This window comes from Ambystoma mexicanum, chromosome 11 (genome assembly GCF_040938575.1).
Source record: "Ambystoma mexicanum isolate Mex_15411 chromosome 11, UKY_AmexF1_1, whole genome shotgun sequence".
NCBI classification, from domain to species: Eukaryota; Metazoa; Chordata; class Amphibia; order Caudata; family Ambystomatidae; genus Ambystoma; species Ambystoma mexicanum.
In genome coordinates, this window is record NC_090934.1 from 1,257,619,572 (window position 1) to 1,257,640,335 (window position 20,764).

Here is a 20,764-nt window from a genome sequence, read left to right on the forward strand (position 1 = left end):
ATAGGAATGCCAACCCTGATCACTGTACCTACACAAGTTAAATGTTGCGAGTTAATTTTGAATCCACCTAGATTATCCCAATTGAAATTCTTGCACTGGCCTAGTTTCACGTTAAGAAGATTAGAATACTCAAAATTGAGTTTACATATAGTACGGCTGCTAAACATGCGTCTGAAGGTGCACTGAAGATACACATCTCGAAGCACATTCTGCTATGGTCAAACAGAGTGTATCTTTACTAACCACAGAGGATACAATGGAAGAAGCACTGCACTCGTTAATTGACAAGTCACAGTTCAGTGGGTTCAATACTGGTTTTTCTGTGGTGGCAGCATCTGCTTCAAGTACTCTACATAAACGGTTAATTGCCCTCGACACTGTCATTAAAAGACGGACTGCTTCGAGTGTGTGGGCTGCTGGCTGTTACTAATACTTGGAATATGTCTTATATGTTGCTGCAGACACTGAAGTCATGCCAAGTCGCAAAGTGAAGGGCCTTGAAGCAACTCGTTTCCGGTTCAGAGCAGAACTTTGCAGACGTCCTGGTTGCGCAATTCCAAAAACATTTCATTTTGTCATTGATTAGGAAGAAGTCCACGCTATCAGCCATTGCCAGATACAGAGTGTGTGCTGAGGAATCACTTCTTGCCAAAAACATGGGAGCCAAAGTCTCATCGTCCTTGCGCCATGGTGTTGCAGAATTGCCAAAACATTGTCTGTGCACAGAGACGTTTGTGGAATCCAAAGTTTCTTCCCGCAAGTATATTACTGTGATGTAATTGAACCCGCCCCCCCTTACCCCAGCCCACCAAAACCACAGCTTGCCATGGGAACATGCCAGGGCAGAATAAACTGCTCAAGGAACGACGAAAGCGACACAGACTATTGCCAAATGCGTCCAGTACTGCGACCGACACCACAGCCAAGGAAACAGCTTGACTCCCCTGTCGCAAAGCCTGACTCAAGCCAGCCACAAGATGATCCATGCCTACTCGCAAACCCTGAACCCAGGGACCTTACACGGGCGAGACAAGTGATGGATTCCACTGGTTTCAGGAGAACATGGCACAAGGAAATATTGCCCAGGACAGTACGGAATGACGACATGCGCATCCTGTTTTGGTCCCCTCTGTGCTTCCTAACACACATCAAAAGAAGACTTGCTGCTAATCCAGAAAGCCTGAAATCATACAAAATTCACCTAGGCTGGCACCACAGTCAGGGGTCAAAGAACTGAAAATATACTGCATTATACCTCAAGATGCAAGTCTGAGTGCACAGCAGACGTACAAATTGGATGACCTCCACGTGCAAATTACAGTGGGTAACAAAGGCACTCACATATTGGTTTATTTTCAAGGACACAGATTCAAACTGTTGACAGTTTACGCATGTAATCACATGCTCAAGATCACACAGTCGAAAACGCATTGGGTCAAAAAGCCAGGAGCTAAGCTATGCTGGTTGTCAATTGCTAATGGTTTCTCAAAGGATCCCTGGTCTTATCTTGACACTATTGCCAGTAAAGAGTTTGTTAACCTAAATACCTCACATTAAATACATGCATTCAAGCATCCTTAGCTAGGCCCAGTTACAATACAGTGGACTCATTCTGAATACCTCCATGTTAGATACATGCAAGTCTCCAGATAAGGTTCGTACCAGGCCGCTTTACGCATGAAAATCTAGCAAATATGACAGCTTTATGATTTTCCTGTGTACATTTACGCACATGTTTAGAGCAGAGGGCAGTGCAAAGGTCAGGTTACTCGACAGAAACCAGAACACTTCTTTTGATTTTTCTTTACATGGATGCAATTGCAAGCCATGGAGAAAAGCCTCTCTAATAGAATGCGTTTCTCTGAAGCCTTTCAAAAAAAGAAAAAGTGCACTGTGATAAAAGGAATAGTTTCTTTCCATTCATCTTCTGCTGTGATGTGTAGATTCTCATGGAGCAAACAGAAGCACTGTGCATATTTATTTTCCTAGCATTTTACACCCGTTCCTTGAATAAACCCACACGCTTTTCAATAATGCACATGCTTTTGACAACGAGCAAATGCAGACAATTGCTTACTCATGCTTTCCAATTATGTATGCATTATTGCCAATTCTAACGGCAGCCACCACATTCTATCATCGCTCTACAAAATGCTTGTAAATACCCGCTCTACCTTATCCCTCCCATTACGCAATAGGTGGTCGAATGATTTAGGGATTGAACTGTCAGACACCCAATGGAAACATGTGTGCGCACACTAAATAGGTCTCCTTGAACTTTAGATTCAGATACATGTAATACAAACTCTTGAACAAACTATTACACCCCTGGGAAACTCAGTGGGATTTCCCCGAGATGTGGACCACTCCTGTCCCAGGTGTCGACTCGGCTCCGCTGACCACATGCATATGTTCTGGTCATGTCCAGAACTGGGAACATTATGGGATACCATATTGAAGACACTCTCCAGAGTAGTGGAGCTTTCCCTTGCATTCTTCCCGATGGGAGCCTTATTTGGCATGTGGGATAACCTCCCAAATAAAAGGTCTGCGCTCATTTGTAAACACAGGCTTTATGATCGCCAAGAGATGTATCGTGTTGAAGTGGGAACAAGTGGCCGCACCCTATTCTAAAACCTGATTATTGCCATTTACCTGGCACAGACCTGCGAAGAACTGTACCTGGACACGTTACACCCCTTCTTCTCGTCCCAAAAATGCCTGGGCCGCGTACCGATCCAACCTGGCAGCCCTCCCCCCTGATCAGGGACCCTATTGAACAGCCCCTTCTACCGTCCCACTCCAGTTATCAATGTAATTTATGTGTCTCAAGTACCGCAAGATATATCATGCAATGTAATTCTCTCTGCTGATAACGATTAATTACTGTAACCACTGAACTCTGATAACTCTGCCAATAAAAATACGTTTTTTATATTATATATATATATATATATATATTGCAGTAGAATTAGTGAAACGTGATTTTATCCTCTGTGTCCTTCATTGGGTTTTGTTACTTGTTTAGTGCCATTTTTCTTAAGTATTTGGGTTGTTTGACTCAGGAAGTCTAAAAAGTCAGACACTGAATACTGAACGTTACCCTTTGTTTCACTAGAAATCGGGTAGAGAACTTTAGGATTGGTGTTACGTAGTCTGTGCAGTTATAGCCTGGAACTAATCTGGCTTTCACACCATTTTAACAGTTTCTTGGGAAAGCTTAACAGCAAACTGCTAAAGTGTCAGGGTAAAAGGGTTGTTTTTTAAAAAAAAGATTTCTTTTGTGGTCGACGAGAATATATCCTTGCCTGAAAATTATGTAGTTCACGTTTTCTATTAAAAGAATGATACACTGTGGTCCTTTAGTTGCTGAAAAGGTTGATTTAATCTGATTCACTGATCTCCTAGTGTATTTTGAAGAGCAGTGTTGTAATTTGTGCCTTCGAGTATTCTACAATGCTGCTCACGTTCCTTTCATCCTTCCACTGCTTTCTGGTATACCTTTGTGTGCATGTTGCAGAGTAGTTTATCTTGGTCTAGAGTTCCACTCTACAATCCTACTCAGGGTAACCAATGAGAAGCCAACCAAAATGGGATGCACATTATTTATTTTTTTAAACTAAAACTTCCTAAGAATTATAGTTTGCCTAACCACGTATACATGTTACCCAAATCAATAAAACACAGCGTCATGATTTAAAAATTGAAGATCTGAGGTTTGCTTTCAAAGGATTCAAAAATATCAAATTAAAAGTGATGCATACAAAACTAAATGCCAAAAAACATGTGGTGCTTTCCTGAACATGGCCAGAACGCAATAAGATTCACTATGTCGACAATATTCAGTTTGCCCTCAGACTAGAAGAGCAAAGGAAAATAAATGGGTATACCCAAGGCATGGCTGGGGTGTGGCATTCATGTGACCTGGGCAAGTAGACAGAAGGTAAAGTCAGTATAGGTGTTCTGGACTTCAAAATACTCCCGTTGAACTATCGTGTACTTTGGAGCCTTCATGGCTACGCTACCAAGTTTGTTGGTGGCTGCATGGCTTCAGCAACTGTTGGTTGCATTGCGGTGGGAGATTACTATTGCCAGAGTGGGTAGGATTGTCAAAGGTCTCCTCCATCTTTCCAAATGGCAACCAGTCTTCTTTAACGTTGAAATGCTTCTCCAGCATTAAAATGCATTGGATTGAAATCTGATCTTGGCGGCCACTGCATGAAAAGGCCTGTGTTGGGGCCAGTGCTCCAGATAGGATTTTGAGGTGGGAGTATTTTACGCATGATTTTTGAAATTAGAGAGTAAATGCAATTTTAAGAGAGTAAAAATGAGTTTTCTCCTCTGCAAGAGAGTAAAACGTATCCAACATATACACCCAATGCATACGTAAAGTCAGACCCGTAGACGAAAAGAGTTGTAGATTAAAGTTGTCTGGCTTGCCTTTAACCATTTTATTACACTTGTGGAAAATATTCTGCCATAAAATAACTTGCGAGTACATGCTACATACGCAGCTTCATTTTCAGAATTCTGGGCCTAGAAACTCTGTTAAGAACTATAGAATGAGACTAATGCATTTCCTGCAGATGGAGCGTGAGTAAGCAAGTGTTACAGTACAGAACTTGCTTACATAGTTTGAAAGAAGTGAAAGCAGTCAACAAAACAGTGCCAGGCTAGAGTTTAGGAACTATATAACTTCAAAATCAATTTCTATAACATGTTCTGTGTGTTGTTCTCATTGGAAAGATTACATGTGGTCTCCTTTCCTATAATTTAAAACAGACTTCACAAATTCTGAAAATAACATGCAACGCTTCACAAATAAAAGTGTTACCCTTACGTAGAGCCAAGGTAATCTGTTTTGATCACCAAGTATTCCACACATTACTCACTAGCCAGAATCAACTTTTACTGGCTTACATGGTAGCTCGGAGCAAGGTAAACTGAGCCACCCATTACACAATCGCACACTAAAACATGAAAAAACAGCCTGATACACTTAAAAAGCAAGCTGATTATAGGTGTGTGCGATTGTCACCTAGAGAATGGAGGTAAACGGATCAGTCTACATTTCAAAAGACAATCTTATATATTGTTGCAAACATCTGCATCCACTAACACTCCTGGCTACACAGTACATGACTGCCCTGTTTTGGGGTGAAGTTTAGTCTCTGGCAAATAAAGTCTCCACTTTCACTCCTCCAACCATGCTTAAGAGGATTGAATATGCAAAACTCCAGGCTTGCTGTGTCCTTGCTAATACACACACACCCATCAAATGTATATAATGCTTTTGAAAGCATCACGGCAGAAACGAAGTACCACGGTGAAGAAAACCTACAAGAATTCAGTTAATTTTATTTTTCTTTTGTCTAGGTGTGTATGGCTGTGAAAGCCTGGCTGGACGTCTTTTCTTCCTTGCATGCCATAGTTTTATTGCAGTAGTTGGGTCGAAGTCCCTAAAGGATGGTCCTAACATGACGATTTTCATCAAAGTGTCTATGGTTTCACTTTTAAGGGAGCATCTGAATTTTGTTTTAATCCCGTTTTGTGTGCTAAATGCACGTTCGCATTCTACACTGGTTACACACAGACATAAAGCAATTTTGCATACTTTTGCAATATTTGGCATCAAATCACCATGTAGACCAACAACACGCCTGCAGATTTTTGTCATACTGCAACCCTTATAGCTCCCCTTAATCATACCATGCAACAGAGGCCATTCTTTTTTCTGTAAAGTTTGGCCATCTAATAAAGAAGCAATCTCATTTTCCTCAACATGCAGACCTTCGCTGTCATACTGAATTCTTACTTTTTTTGCTTGTCCATAAAATGTGGATATGGCATTGAGTGCTTCCCCGATTTCTGACTCACTATTGTCTAAAACTGTTGCTGGTTCTAACAAGTTCCCTAAATGAGTAAAAATGGCATTATCCTCATTTTGAAATCTCTTCCCAATGTTTTCTTTTAGATTTGTGACATACTGTTCTCGTAATAAGTTAAACTCTGCATCCGAAAGAGAACTATAAGATAGTATTACACCTTTTAGTGAGATACATTTGCCCTCTGTGTCAGGCGACCCCAACGATAATCTCAAATAGCCTAAATTATCACCATCCTCTTTGAGTAAGGATTCAAGACTTATAAAAGTAGCATCTACCAATGGCTGAATTTCACTAAATAGTAAAGTCTGTTTCTGCAATTCCCGGCAAAGAATTCCCACAACATTATGTACATCTAACATAAATGCAGTAATAACGGCTGACTTGTAGCTGCTAAAGTATTTGTGCAGTGAAGATGCAGTAGTGTTCCCATCAGCAGCAAGCTCCGATAGAGAAACTACAACCGAAGGGTAGCTTCTGTGGACTGCTTCAACCGCTTTTCTCATACTAAGCCACCTAACCGAGTGTGTCTTTCATTTTTAAAACAGGATCGTCCATTACTTCTTGCACCTTCTCAAGTTTTGTTGTTCTTATTGCAGAAGTATGAAATAGGGCATATAAAGAATTAAACCGGGATGTAAATTTGTCGAGGACTGGCATTTTCTTCATAGAGTCTGTGCATGCTAGACTGAGTCTGTGTGCAAGACAATGTGTGAGTAAGGAATGGCGAGTATTTGGCCCGAGTTGCACACCAACACCTGTCTTTGATCCCAACATAACTGCAGCGCCATCAGTTCCAAGAGATACAAGCTTTCCCATATCAAGATCAATACTCTTCATTTTTTCTGTCACCCGTGCTACAATTGTGCTTGCTTTACCATCGTCAATGCGTAAATTACACAAAAACTTAGTAATTGGTGCTCCTGTACTATCAAGGTAACGGACACAAATAGCCAGTTTCTTTTGAACACCAAGGACCTGACTTTCATTATCCTAATACCAAACACAGGTGATTGCTTTAGTTGCTTAAATAGTTGTTTTTCTATCACAGATGCAATGCTACTTTGTACATCCTTCACCGAATCCCAGCTTACATTTTTGTAATCTTTACTGTGTACAGTAGTAACTCCATTTTTAGCTTGAAGTTCAAGTAAACTATTTACTTTTTCGGATGGCAATTCCTCTTTTGCTGCATAAAATACTGTACTGAACAATCTTTTGTCATTCTCTTCTACAACAATGCTGAATTCTTCCTCACTGTCACTACTACCTAGACATTCTGAATCGATGTTGGACATCACAAGGTATGCAATTTTCCGTTCAGCAGTTTGATGATCTTTGGAATCCTTGTGGCGCGATATGGTTGATAATTGAACATTGATGGCTCCTTCCTGTCCCCACACATTACGAACGTTTGCCTTAACACAAACTTTACATAGAAGACTCCTATTGCCTTGTTGATCCATTTTTGTTTCTAACCATGGATACCTAACTTGCCATTCAGCAAAAGTGCTATCTTTAACATTTACTCCTGTATGTTTTTTTTTCTGCTGCTCAACTTTGTCAACTAGGTTGCGAATAATGTCATGTACAATTGTTCCACATAACAGTACAGGATCTTCCTGGGTTTTTTTGTACTAGGTGCAAAGAAATCTAGCAATCTTTGTAGCCATTTTAGCGGTCCTCCCTCTGCGTTTTTCTTGCTTCTCCCTAGAATTCTGCCACTGCCAGGCACCTTGCTCCTACCTGGAAAACAGCATGAACAACTTGAACCACCCTTCCTGACATGACCTTTCGTTCTTTATTAGTTATGCAATTGAACACAAAGTTGTTCAAAACGTATCATAGCTTGAGCTTTTGAAACTATAGCTTACTATTCCTAACATAATAAAGATCCCTCCTGGCAATGCTGTTAAAATGCCAAGCAGATAGTAAGAGTAGTGCCAAGTGTGTAGACATTAATCTCTGCAATTAGCGTGATTCCTTTCCCATGTTCTTGAAGTTCTAAGTACATGGGCTGGGATGGTTCTTCTGTGCCCGCCTCCCCACTTTTAGTTCAGCTCTTTGGAGTCCGAGTACTGGTTGGTCCAGCAGGGCCTCTGATACTCTCGTTTTGCTGCTTATTGACCATATACCAATGAAGACCAGAAACATTGGCATAAAGAGGTCTAGAAGATGGCATTAATGTGCAGTGAACAGAGGAATTGTTTTCTTAACTTAGGCCTGAACTCCATACAAATCTATGACTGTTCACAAAAAGTGACCGGGACCCACAAGACTACATCAATTAATAAATGTAGGAAGCTAAAGAAGCACACACAATTTAGCTAACTTGGGGGGGGAAAGGAAGACACCAACTCACTCCCGGAAATAGTAATCCAGTGAAGAACAGACTACTTGGGTAAATTGTGCATACTTCACCACAAGCTTGGTAAAGTCTTTATGCATCTCTCTGCATTGTTACTTTACATTTAAACAGCGCCCCTCCACATCCATCCCTATATAATCCCCATATGTGCCTGGTCGTCTATTAGCAACAGCGCAGGGCTCCTCTACCTTCCAGGTTCCGTTTGTGAGTGTGCTTTCTGTTCTGCCTTCTTCTTGGTTATGAAATGCCTTCAACACACTTTACCACCATTTTAGCTAGTACTTCATGCCAGATTCCTCCTACTTCTATGCACTTTAATCACACCTGCCCGGTCAAAGTAATCCCCCCCAACCCAAGGTCGGGAACAGGGGAGTGGGGGCCTCAGAGTGGTACACAAAGGCCTAAAAAAGGGGAGAGGGCCCCAGGGGAATGAGATCAACTCGGCCCAAGTGAATGAGAAGAGGGGTGGGGGGAATGATGCAGCAGAAGCTAGAAAGGAGAAGAAATGCCAGGAAATCAGGACAGGGCCCCAAGGGATGGTTGTGGGGCCCGGCCATTAAACCCCCAGGGCTCATGTCAAAGCAAAATGGGTTGGCCGGAGTCGTCAAAGTGCGCAATGCAAGCCCGAAGGGAGAGACAGGGCTGGCCGGGGCAACTTCAGAAAATAGACTGGGCACACTTGGAGGCTCTGCCCCAGTCTACCCCCCTCCCCCACTGTCTGGAGACCAACTATCAAAGTATATTTTAAAGCGCAATATGCAGAGAGGTGATGAAGTCTTTCGTGAAAGTAGCAGCTTTAAAGTTTTACTGTGTTTGTTCAAATACATTTTTCTGAGCAAACACTGTAAAACTTTAACACCGCCAGTTTCGGGAAAGGCTTCCCTCACCTCTCTGCCTAACAAAATGCAAGTGCACACATCCAGGGGTGCACCTAGGCTAAAATTTAGACGGGGGTAACCCTTCAAATGTTGGGAGAAGCAATAACTTCGGAGATGGTGGAGGTATGGCAAACTTACTTGTGAAGGGGCATTTAACTTGATTACTTGTAATAAGACTTTTTATTTTCTTCTTTTTTTTTTCTTTTGTTTATTTAATCGCTTCGGATTTTTTAACAAAGCAGTGGATTGAATTTACTTCTAGTCCGAAGGCCAAAACAGAAAGGGTAACGGGTTAACAGGTTTTCTTCTTGTAAAAGAGAGAGAGAAAGTAGACCATCAATGCAAATCCAAAACCAAAAAGAAGACAGGCGAGTGGAAACAAGAGCCAAACAAACCCGTCAGGGACATGAAGGCTCAAGTTATGTGTATCTCGTGAGTCCCTTTTAGGTTAGTTGGTCGTGATGGGGAGAATGTTCGGAACGTAGAGTGGAAGCTTCACGTTGATGATATGTTTCATGATGTTTACAGTCGCCAGGGCCCAGCCTGGTTTGTCGCCAGCGATCAGCTTATTCCAGCAATTTTCCTCATCTAGTGAAGAAAAGTCAGAGATGTTGTTCTTCAAATAAGCGAGGCGGATGTCGCGTGTCTCGGGGCAGTTCAGGAGGAGATGGCGGATTGTTTCTCTTTCTGTGGTGGATTTGCAGCAGCGACATACGTTTGTTGGCGTTAAGCCTCTAATAGCCAGGATTTCATTTGTCCCTAAGAGGTTCAGTCGAATTTTCAAAAAAATAGAGTCGAGCTGATCTACTTGGGAAAAGTTTGAGGTATGTTTGCAACGTGTCCAGTTTGTTGAAGAATGGTGGAAGGTGGCTGGTCAGTTTGTATTTATTTGCTGTTTCTAGAGTTTTTATCCAATCCCAATCTTTGATTTTTTTAGAGGTTTTAACTGGGTTGGTTATCAGTTCTTCCTTGCAGCTATCCACCGAGTATAAAAGGTTGAGCATCTTGGATTCCCAGTTCTGAAGTGTTTTGCATGATTTCAGTTCAAGTTCTTGGTTTATCAGACGGTAGGCGTACGGGGAATCTGGCACAATACATTTCCCATATAATAGGATGCTGTTTAGCGCTACTGTGGTTCCAAGGATAATAGGCCAAATTCTCTCCTGATCGAGGCGATCGGGGTCGATTTTGGGAGGCCAAGAATTCTTCTCCAGAACGAGGCTTCCAGTTTAGGCCAAAGCTCTGGTGGAAGGTTTGGCATAGCGTCCGTCCCGTAAATTAGCGATGGTATTACCTTTTTCTTATAAAAGTCTCTCACTGGGATTAGCGAGTAACATCCGAATTTGATGTCTATAGCCTTCCCCTGTATGGATAGCTTCTTAGCTTTCGCGATGAGAACTTCTTGCATAGCTTTTTCTTTCAAGGAGCTGTCTAACGTGACACCCAAGTATTTAAAGTTTGTCACAATTTCGATTTGGGCCGGTCCCAAGTGAAGGTGAATCTTTTCCTTCGGTTTAGATGTTTTTTGGAGCACCATCGTTTTTGTTTTTGACTCGTTGATTTCCAAGTTGTTTTCGGCCATGTACCTTTGCAGGTTATTCAGTTGTCGTTGGAGACCTATTGGGGTGTGATCCAATAGAATCAGATCGTCTGCGTACAGCAGGCGACTGATCTGTGCTCCTCCTAACTTTGGTGGAAATGAACGGATTAGTTTTTCTGAGTCTTGGAAATCACCTAGGTAGGTCCAAAATAGGGCGGGTGCCAGCGGGCAGCCTCGTTTTACCCCTCTGGCTGTTTTTATCACCACAGATAGGGTCCCTTGTTGGTTTAACCGGACTCTCATTGACGTATTGGAGTATAATGCCTTGATTGGGTTCAAGAGCTCGGGAGGGCATTCCCATTGAGTTAGTTTCTGCCATAATCTTGCACTGTCCACTTTGTCGAACGCCTGGGTTAGGTCCACAAACGCGATGTATAGGCTGGGTTTGCCTTCCAGGATCTTATTTTTCAGTGTATTCAATATCAAGATGTTGGCGTTCGTGCCTAAGTTCTTCTTGAAGCCAGTTTGAAGGTTGTCTTGACAAGGGGTGTCGTTTGCCCACCTGGTGAAGTGTTGCAAGAGAAGGGAACCAAAAAGTTTACCTATTGAATCCAGAAGGGCTATGGGGAGAAAGTTTGCTGGATCAGCCCCGTTTCCTTTTTTATAAATCGGGACAATGTTCGCGCAGGTCCATGATGATGGAATAGATTTGGAAGCCGAGCAGCGGCTGAAGATTATGCTCAGGAGTGAGGACCACGCTTCCGGATGTGATTTTAGATCAAGGTTTGTTATTCCATCCGGTCCAGGGGCGCGAGATGGTTTTAGTTTTCTTATTTGAATTTGGATGTCTTCAGGGTCATCTAACTTGATCCATGGGGGGGGTCAGTGCCGCTCACTAGATCCTGGGTGGTGGCTGGTTGTTGGAATAGGGTTTCAAAGTAGATCTCCCAAACTGCAGCGGCGATTCCATTAAGTTGGCAAAGGAGGGCTCCAGGTGTAACTGAGTGGATGAGAGTCCAGAAGTCTCTCGCATGGTTGCCGTTTATCGCCGTGAGAATGTTTTCTGCGTCCTGTTAAGAGGTTATGGCGATGGCCTTTCAGCCAATTTTTGTAGGCTTTGACTGCTGTTGTAATGACGGTTTGTGCTGATTGGGGATTAACTTTCCATGCTTGTCTTTTTGCTCTTCTTAGCTCCCTCTTCTTTTCTGAGATTAGTTTATCGAAAGTGTGCTTCTGTTGGGGTCGAGTGTGGCTATTCTTTCCACTTGGGAGTCTAAATGAGGTCAACAATGGAATGTAGTCGACCGACGAAGGCTGTTCACGTGTAGTTAGATCTTTATAAGTTGCCGTCAAGGTGCTTATTGCTCTTTCATTCATTCTCAGTCTTGTGCCTTGGGTTGTTGGTTCTATATTGGTTGGCATCGAGATATTTTTAGGTGGGGCCGAAGACCAGGTGGTTTCTAAGAGGTTGTGGTCACTCTCTTCTGTTCTTATGACGTTGAATGATGTTACTAGGTTTAGTAACGGCCGGGAGAGGAAGATGTAGTCGATTGTTGATTTAGAGTTTGATCTCTCCCAGGTTGGACATCTTTTTGGGTCGTAAAAGACATGGTCAAGGTTGGAGAATGCTCTGGAGTCCATTAAGTTCGACCATTTGGATACCCTCTCATCTGTTGGTGGACCTTTAGATTTTAAAGTAGGAGGGTCAGCGAGATTTTGACAGCTGATGTTGAGATCCCCACATATGAGTATGTGGTCTACTTGCTGGTTTAGGTGAATCCAGTCAATTTCTCGTTCCATTTCCTTGATGAATTTTTGGGTATTTATTGTGGCCGGGTTCCAGTATATGGTGGTGATAATCATTGACTTTGTCTGGAGTGCGTTAGTCTCCGTAGCAGGTGACCAGTTTAGCTTCATCATTAACATGTAGTGGGTCTCTTTTTGTTTTTTGATGTTTGTTAAGCCACGGCCACTTCGGATTGCCACGAGTAGGCCGGCGGTCGGCCTTCCTGTTGAGCCTTTTTTGGCTGCGACTAGGTTGGTCTCGTAGCCATCGATGATCGGAGGTTGGAGAAGCCAGGTCTCTTGGAGACAAATAATATCGTATTCGTTCCATTTTATTGAGCCCGAGGAAGTTAGGTGGCAGAAGCCTCTGGTGTTCCATGAGCAAATCTTTATTTGGTCGTGCTTCGAGGTTTGTTGATCTTCATTCGTGTCGCTGTAGGTCTTGTGCTCGAGTGGCTATTTTTGGCGTTTAGGCTTCAGAGCCTTTGGCAGCCATGACCACATTGTCTCAAGTGTGGACACTGGAAGAGATTTTACCACGTTGGAGTAAGTCTCGTTTCGAACCATCCTTTGTATTTTCTGTGGGCCTTCGTTCGGCGTTGTTCCAGCTTATCTCTTTGAGGTGCTGAAGAGGATGGAATATTTTGGGGTTGATCATGAGATAATAACTGTTGATCAGATGGTTTTATAGATGACGTCGGGTGGACTTTCGGGTTTTCGGGTTCTTTCCGCGTTTGAATAACTCGGGATCTCTTTGTGGAGCAGTGTTGTTTTTGAGGGGCTTGTATCCAATCCGTAATTCCCTTTGAAGGGTTAGAGCACTCTGAGTCCGAGGGTTTCAGTATTTTTATTTTCCTTGAAGATTCAGTTAGGTTGTAGCCCATCGTTAACAAGTCTTCTGCGGCTGATCTTAATATTTTGTTTGTAGTTGAGGATGAGATGTAGAGGTGAGAAATCGCCTTAAGATTGATATGGCTTGGGTCCACTGTCTGGAGGTCAGCGGACTTCACCGCGCACAGTTTCGGGATGTAACTAAACAGGTCAAGAACTGTTCCTCTCTTTAAAGTTACATTATCCCGGTTGCCTGAAATGTGTTCTAGTTTCAGGATCCATCTAATTTGAGGTCTTTTATGGAGGCAGTCTAAGAGGGTTTTTCGGCTTGCAGTGGATCTATTAGTAGTTCTTTGCAAGCTGTCACTTGATCGTCGGACTTCAGATCTGGGGCGTTGAGTTTCTTCGTAGCGCCCTTTCGAATTGTAAGAACGGTTTTCTCGCGTTCTTACTCCGTGTGTTTGGTGGGTTGGTCTTTTCTTTGAATTATGGTTCGATCGATGAGGTTCGAGTTTCCGCGAGTCCTCATGGTTCCTGGTGGCTCTCCTTCTACGATTTTCAAGGGTGAGGAATGGAGACTCAGGCCCTGAATCTTCAACATTGGATCCTGTTTGTAGTTGAGCTAATGACTTGGCTGTTTCTGGCGTGAGTTTGTCGTTCAATGATTGAGGTGTTGTCGAATCCGTTAAGTGCTGTGAAATGTTCATCAAATCCTCGTTATTTAGAAAGGCCTCAACCCCTCTTGGCGAAAGGTTAATAGGGTCACTTTCTTCCGATATTACTCTTTGCTTTTCTTTTGCTGCAGACAATTGGGTGGGATGGGTTGCTGGAATTTTTAGAAGCGGGAGTTTTTCCCTTTAGGGCGGCTTGATGTTGAAATATTGATGGGACGGTTGTGATTGTTCTGGGTTTTGAGATGGCCTCTAATGGCTCTTTTGTGATCTTTTCTGTTGTTGTTGGTGTAGGAACCGATGTTAAATCAATGAATGGTGTTGTTTGGGTCCCCTTAGATTCGCGTGGTGTCTCTGCTTGCCACGAGGATCCACACTCTCGGCACAATTTACAGTTGTGTCAGATGGAACAGGTTGCTGAAGCCGGAGACATTCAGTGTGTTTTTGTTTCATATCAAGGGCCATTATGTATCCTTCTAGGAAGGTCAATTTGGTTGACATGGACGCTTGATTTGAGATCTGGTCTTTCAAGGCGTCACCGATTGTTTCGTAAAGTTTGGTGAATGGAGCGAGGGCGATCGTTAAAGCTGACATCAGGGTGCACATGTCTAGTTTTTTTGGTGGATGGTCTTTTGGGGTTGTTGAGCTTTAAGAAGAAAGTCTATTTCGTGGGGGGGGTGGCGATAGGCGAGTTGAGGTATGCCCCGTGGTGGGCGTTCTAGGGAGGTGATCTAACGAGTGTCTTCTTTGGTTGTTATAGTTATTGAGGTTTGAGTAGAAGGAATCCAGGGTTCTCTCAAACTGTGGGTTTGGGCATTGAGGGTAACTTGTTGCTCCGGTTGCTTCCTGAGACTTGTTTGTTTGCTGATTTTGGCTCGTCCCACCCCACGAAAGGAGGCGTTGCCACTAAATCTTTTTCGCTGACATAGGCGTCTGTTAGGATGTCTTGAGCGTGCATTGGTATCGCCTCTTGAGGAGAATTTGGTCTAGTTAACGGGCTTCTACCTATACAGACTGAACTTGGGCTTTTCATAGAGGCGCTCAGCGTCGTCGTTTGAAGGTCGTTGTCTGACTGAGTCAGATCCCGCGACACCAGTTCGTGCTCTTTGACGGTTGAAATTTCTGGGTTCTCCTGGGCTGAAGCCGGCGCTTCTGTCGTGACTGCTGTGATCCTTGTCGGCAAAGAGGCTGCAAGAGTGATGACAGCTTCATCTTGGACGGGAGCTTGTTCCCTAGGCTATGAGGCAGGTTTTGGCAAAGAGATTGATGGTGCAGGTTTGCCTGCGAATTGCCAATTGTCTTTCTTTACGTTATGGGAGAGGTAGCCCGCCCTTCTTAGTGGGGGCGGGAGAGGTTTCTTAGCGGAGGCGCCAGCCTATGCTGTTTTCGAGGGGGGGTGTTTTCATTTACAGCTTCCAACATTTCCGCATCTGTTAATTCTTGGCATTTATCTTGAATTTCCTTGGAATGTTTGCGGAAGAAATCTGATAGTAACTTCAAAGGCGGTTGTGGTTTCTTTATCGCCCTTTTTGAATTTTTTAAACCCATGCGGGTTTTCTTGTTCGCTTTGCCCTGGTTTACGTTTTCTCCTTGTTTGGGCAGTGGGTTTGGTGTCTTCTTTTGGTCTTTTTTTACGTGGGTTTTTTTTTGTTTATTAGGAAAGTCTCCTGCAGTCCGTGATCTTTTTCTCAGGTTTGTCAAAGTTAGGTTCACTTCTAGGACATTAGGTGGTTGAGTCGAGGAATCAACGTCGGTTGGGGACTGTAGTTCGTCCACTGAGCTGACGTTGCGTTTAGCACTTTGATGGATCTGTGCAGCTACCGTTGTTACGGTAGGGGGCGGGGCTATAGGCGCGGCTGGAGTGGTTTCACTCTCCACTGTCTCTGGTGTATGCGCTGCCTCTTGCGTCCCCCGGGCCCTTGGGGCGATCTGGCAGCCCACTTCCTCCTCATCGGGGCCCGCCCTCGCCGACAGGGAAGGCACGACCTCCACCCCCCCCTCTGGGACGCGGCTCCGCCGAGTTGCGGCGCACCGACACACGCGCCAGGCAGCCCGACCGGAGGTCTCAACGCCGTCCCCCCTCCGGGGGGCAGCAGAGCTTCGGTTCTGGCTGGAGGAGCGTGCGAGCAGGCGGGAGCCACAGGAGCCGCGGAGAACAATCAAGGGACATCGCTGGGGCCGTCCAAGGTAGGAGATTCAGCTCCATGGGGAAGTTGAGGGATGTGATGCGGATGAGGGTTTGCTGGGTGGTCTGGGTTTTCTCTTTTCACAGTCGAGCAAGGGTGGAACAGTAAGCGCTGCACCCTTTGTTGGTCGGTGCGGCGAGATCACAGGATTGAAGAGACCGGGGAGTTGATTGTGTTCAGAAGAGGTGTTTGTGTTTTCTGATGCAGAGTTCTTTCTTGAACTTCTTAGACAACGGCCTATTTCTTCTTCCTGGTCGACGTGACCGGCCGGTAGAGTGACCATTTTAGCAGTCATTGCCAGTTTGCCTGGCATGACTGCAAGACTGCCACTCACGGCCACTCCGTGGAGTCAATGAGGTTTTGAAGGGTTGACTGCAGACACTCCTCTCAGCAAAGGTAGACACTGAAGAAACACTGGAATGGGGGTAGCAGACTGCAAAAAAAATCACTTAAGCACAGTTCGATTCGCGTCCAGCAAAATAGCTCACTTCACAGCTCCACAGCGGGCAAAGCAGTACTTCACTGCGGTACTTGCTCTGCAGGTGTGCGCGTCATAAGACTATTCTAGTGCAGCTTCAATGTTACAATCAGTTAACTCTCCTTTAAGTCTGAAACACCCACTTCTTGCAGATCCTGAAGGTCCTAGAAAGTGTCAAAATGGCAGATGGTGTGCAATGAAAGACTCAATATCATAGCATAACAGGACATTGCAGAGTGTGGGGCAGTACTCTGGACGGTCCAAGCAACTTCAGTGGTTGGGAGCAACAGGGGAGAAAATGTAATGTTGGTTTTACCAGTCTGCTATACTAGAATCTGTGCTGCACGGACTGGCTGTGAGATCGTTTGCCTGTCAAATCCAGTGTTACGAGACTGGAAGAGGGCCAGTGCAGCAATAATGCATTTCTATGCAGCAGTATTGGAGCTACTAGCATAGGAGCACCAGCGTACACCAATGTGGCCCTACTACACTTATTAAAACTGTCCTATTGTAAGGGTGTACCGTGTATGTGTAATCATTCATAAGCACTCCAATTTTTGCAGTTGAAATTAGGGTGAGATTACAATATTTGCCCAGGATCACACACTTACGCTAAACACCGAAGCAGGGATTTTAACCCACACTTTGAATTTGGTCATGGCCACTTTCTTCCATGCTTTACTTAGAACAAATATTTAAGTTTTGGGTGTCAAGACCTACACACAACGAAATCGTGCTCTAGCTGCTAACTCGAGTGATAATAATAGCGCAAGTTCAGTTCAACGTTATCAGCAGTCGCCATGCTCGACCTGCTCCTTTACTTAGAAACAAGTGACCTTTAAAATAAAATATGTGACAAAGAGTGCATTTGAAATGCAAGTCATGACATCAAACAGCTCACATCATGATATCACGAGTGTGCCAATGGTGCTATATAATGTAAGCAAAAACAAAGAGGTGATGGCTGGAAGGCTTAGAATTGATATTAAACCACTGGCATTGCTCTATGCAACCCTCCTGACCATCGTTTTTCACCTGCCAAGTCATTATAGAACGGGGAAAAACCATATGCAATTCAGGCATGGCCCCATCCCCAATAGGGCAGTGCAGCTAGGTCACATCCCTTCTGCACAGCAACCTGGGCTCCACATCTGGGTATACCGGTCCCAAACAGGGAAAGGTACATGAGGGAGACATGGGGCATGTGCGGGGGTGGGGGGTACAGGACAGACATGGGGCATGGCGGGTGGTGGGGGGGAACAGGGCAGACACGGGGCATGAGCAGGGGTGGGGGGAACAGGGGAGAGACACAGGGTATGAGCGGGGGGTGGGGGAAGAAGGGAGACACAGGGCATGAGCGGGGTGGGGGGAAGAAGGGAGACACGGGGCATGAGCGGGGGGTGGGGGGCAAGAAGGGAGACACGGGGCATGAGTGGGGGATGGGGGGAAGAAGGGAGACACGGGGCATGAGCGGGGGGTGGGGGGAAGAAGGGAGAGACACGGAGCACGAGCGGGGGTGGGGGATAAAGAAGGGAGACACGGGGCATGAGCGGGGGTGGGGGAAGAAGGGAGACGAGGCATGAGCGGAGGTGGGGGGGAAGAAGGGAGACATGGGGCATGAGCGGGGGGTGGGGGAAGAAGGGAGACACGGGGCATGAGCGGGGGGTGGGGGGAAGAAGGGAGAGACACGGAGCATGAGCGGGGGTGGGGGATAAAGAAGGGAGACACGGGGCATGAGCGGGGGTGGGGGAAGAAGGGAGACGAGGCATGAGCGGGGGTGGGGGGGAAGAAGGGAGACATGGGGCATGAGGCGGGGGGTGGGGGAAGAAGGGAGACACGGGGCATGAGCGGGGGGTGGGGGGAAGAAGGAAGACACGGGGCATGAGCGGGGGGTGGGGGGAAGAAGGAAGACACGGGGCATGAGCAGGGGGGTGGATGGGAAAGAAGGGAGACACGGGGCATGAGCGGGGGGGTGGATGGGAAAGAAGGGAGACACGGGCATGAGCGGGGGGTGGAGGGGGAAGAAGGGAGACACGGGGCATGAGGGGTAAGAAGGGAGACACGGGGCAGGAGCGGGGGGTGGGGGGAAGAAGAGAGAAACGGGCCATGAGCGGGGGGTGGGGGGTAAGAAGGGAGACACGGGCCATGAGCGGGGGATGGGGGGTAAGAAGGGAGACACGGGCCATGAGCGGGGGTGGGGGGAAAAGGAGGGAGACACGGGGCAGGAGTGGGGGGTGGAGGGGAAGAAGGGTGACACGGGGCATGAGCGGGGGGTGGGGGGAAGAAGGAAGACACGGGGCATGAGCAGGGGGGTGGATGGGAAAGAAGGGAGACACGGGTCATGAGCGGGGGGGTGGATGGGAAAGAAGGGAGACACGGGCATGAGCGGGGGGTGGAGGGGGAAGAAGGGAGACACGGGGCATGAGGGGTAAGAAGGGAGACACGGGCCATGAGCGGGGGTGGGGGGTAAGAAGGGAGACACGGGCCATGAGCGGGGGGTGGGGGGTAAGAAGGGAGACACGGGCCATGAGCGGGGGTGGGGGGAAAAAGGAGGGAGACACGGGGCAGGAGTGGGGGGTGGAGGGGAAGAAGGGTGACACGGGGCAGGAGCGGGGGGTGGAGGGGAAGAAGGGAGACACGGGGCAGGGGGTGGGGGGAAAAGGAGGGAGACACAGGGCATGAGCGGGGGTGGGGGGAAAGAAGGGAGACACGGGGCATGAGCGGGGGGTGGGGGCTAAGAAGGGAGACACGGGCCATGAGCGGGGGGTGGGGGGAAAAGGGAGACAGGCCATGAGCGGGGGTTTGGGGGGGAAGAATGGAGACACGGGGCATGAGCAGGGGGTGGGGGGAAAAGGAGGGAGACACGGGCCATGAGCAGGGGGTGGGGGGAAAAGAATGGAGACACGGGGCATGAGCGGGTGATGGGGGGGTAAGAAGGGAGACACGGGCCATGAGCGGGGGGTGAGGGGGAAAATGAGGGAGACACGGGGCATGAGCGGGGGGTGGGGGGAAAAGGAGGGAGACACGGGCCATGAGCGGGGGGTGGGGGGAAAAGGAGGGAGACACGGGGCATGAGCGGGGGGTGGGGGGAAAAGGGAGACACAGGCCATGAGCGGGGGGTGGGGGGAAAAGGGAGACACAGGCCATGAGCGGGGGGGTGGGGGGAAGAATGGAGACACGGGGCATGAGCAGGGGGTGGGGGAAAAGGAGGGAGACACGGGCCATGAGCGGGGGAAAATGAGGGAGACAGACACGGAGCATGATTTACAACTGTTGTAAATTGCGTTTTTTTCTCTCTCTGGCAGCCCGGACCATGCAAGATTATATCAGATAGAGGTCTGGGCTGTCAGAGAAAAAAAAAAAAAACATTTTAAAACAGTTTAAAACAGACAGTTGCTTGATCATCCGACCCGACTTCGGAAAGATCAAGTGCTTTTAAATTGCATTTTTATTTTCTCACCGACAGCCCGGACCATGTGAGATTATATCAGATAGAGGTCCGGGCTGTCAGAGAGAAAATAAAAATGCAATTGAAAAGTGCTGCCAGCAGCAGAAACACAGATATGATACAGAAACAAACACCTAACCTCCAAACGGTGCTGAAAGTGCTACAAAACACCTCAAACACCCTCCACGTGTGGCCCCGCTACTTGTACATTTCCCCTCACAGCCTACAAAAACGCACAAGGGAATAGGAATTAAACTGGGCCTTTTAAAGACAGTTTAACTTCAGGATGCTTACCTGGCTGATGTCACTGCGTTTGCAGCCTCCACTCTCAGCTCACTCTGGACACCTGTGTTTCTGGAAAGGTCTTCCAGGAGGGGGTGGTTTGAGTCCTGGATTAGGATACATTCTTCTGAGAGAGACTGTCAAGGGAAGTGTCTGCCTGCCTCAAGGCAGGAGCTTGCGTACTACAGTGCCATCTAGTGGCAGAAAGTATTTTTTTTATTAATACAGCGTACATGGTACGCAGTAGAAAAATAAAGAATCCGTATTTCCTTTCATTATGTGCGTAAAATGGGATGTTACGCACCTTAACTGTAGGGCTGGTTGGGGCTAAGAACAAGTATAAAGTTCTGGTTTAAGAAAAGGAATTTCAATTAAGACATTTGTAATGCTGCGAGAAGTGGTTTAGGTCAGC

General features: G+C 46.3%; 1 protein-coding gene across 1 annotated transcript in view; it reads right to left on the reverse strand.

Annotated features, from left to right (window-relative positions):
• The window catches only part of SNX1 (sorting nexin 1), a 1,264,276-nt gene that overhangs the window by 1,210,703 nt on the left and 32,809 nt on the right, over positions 1-20,764 (reverse strand). The gene's annotated exons all lie outside the window — the stretch shown is intronic.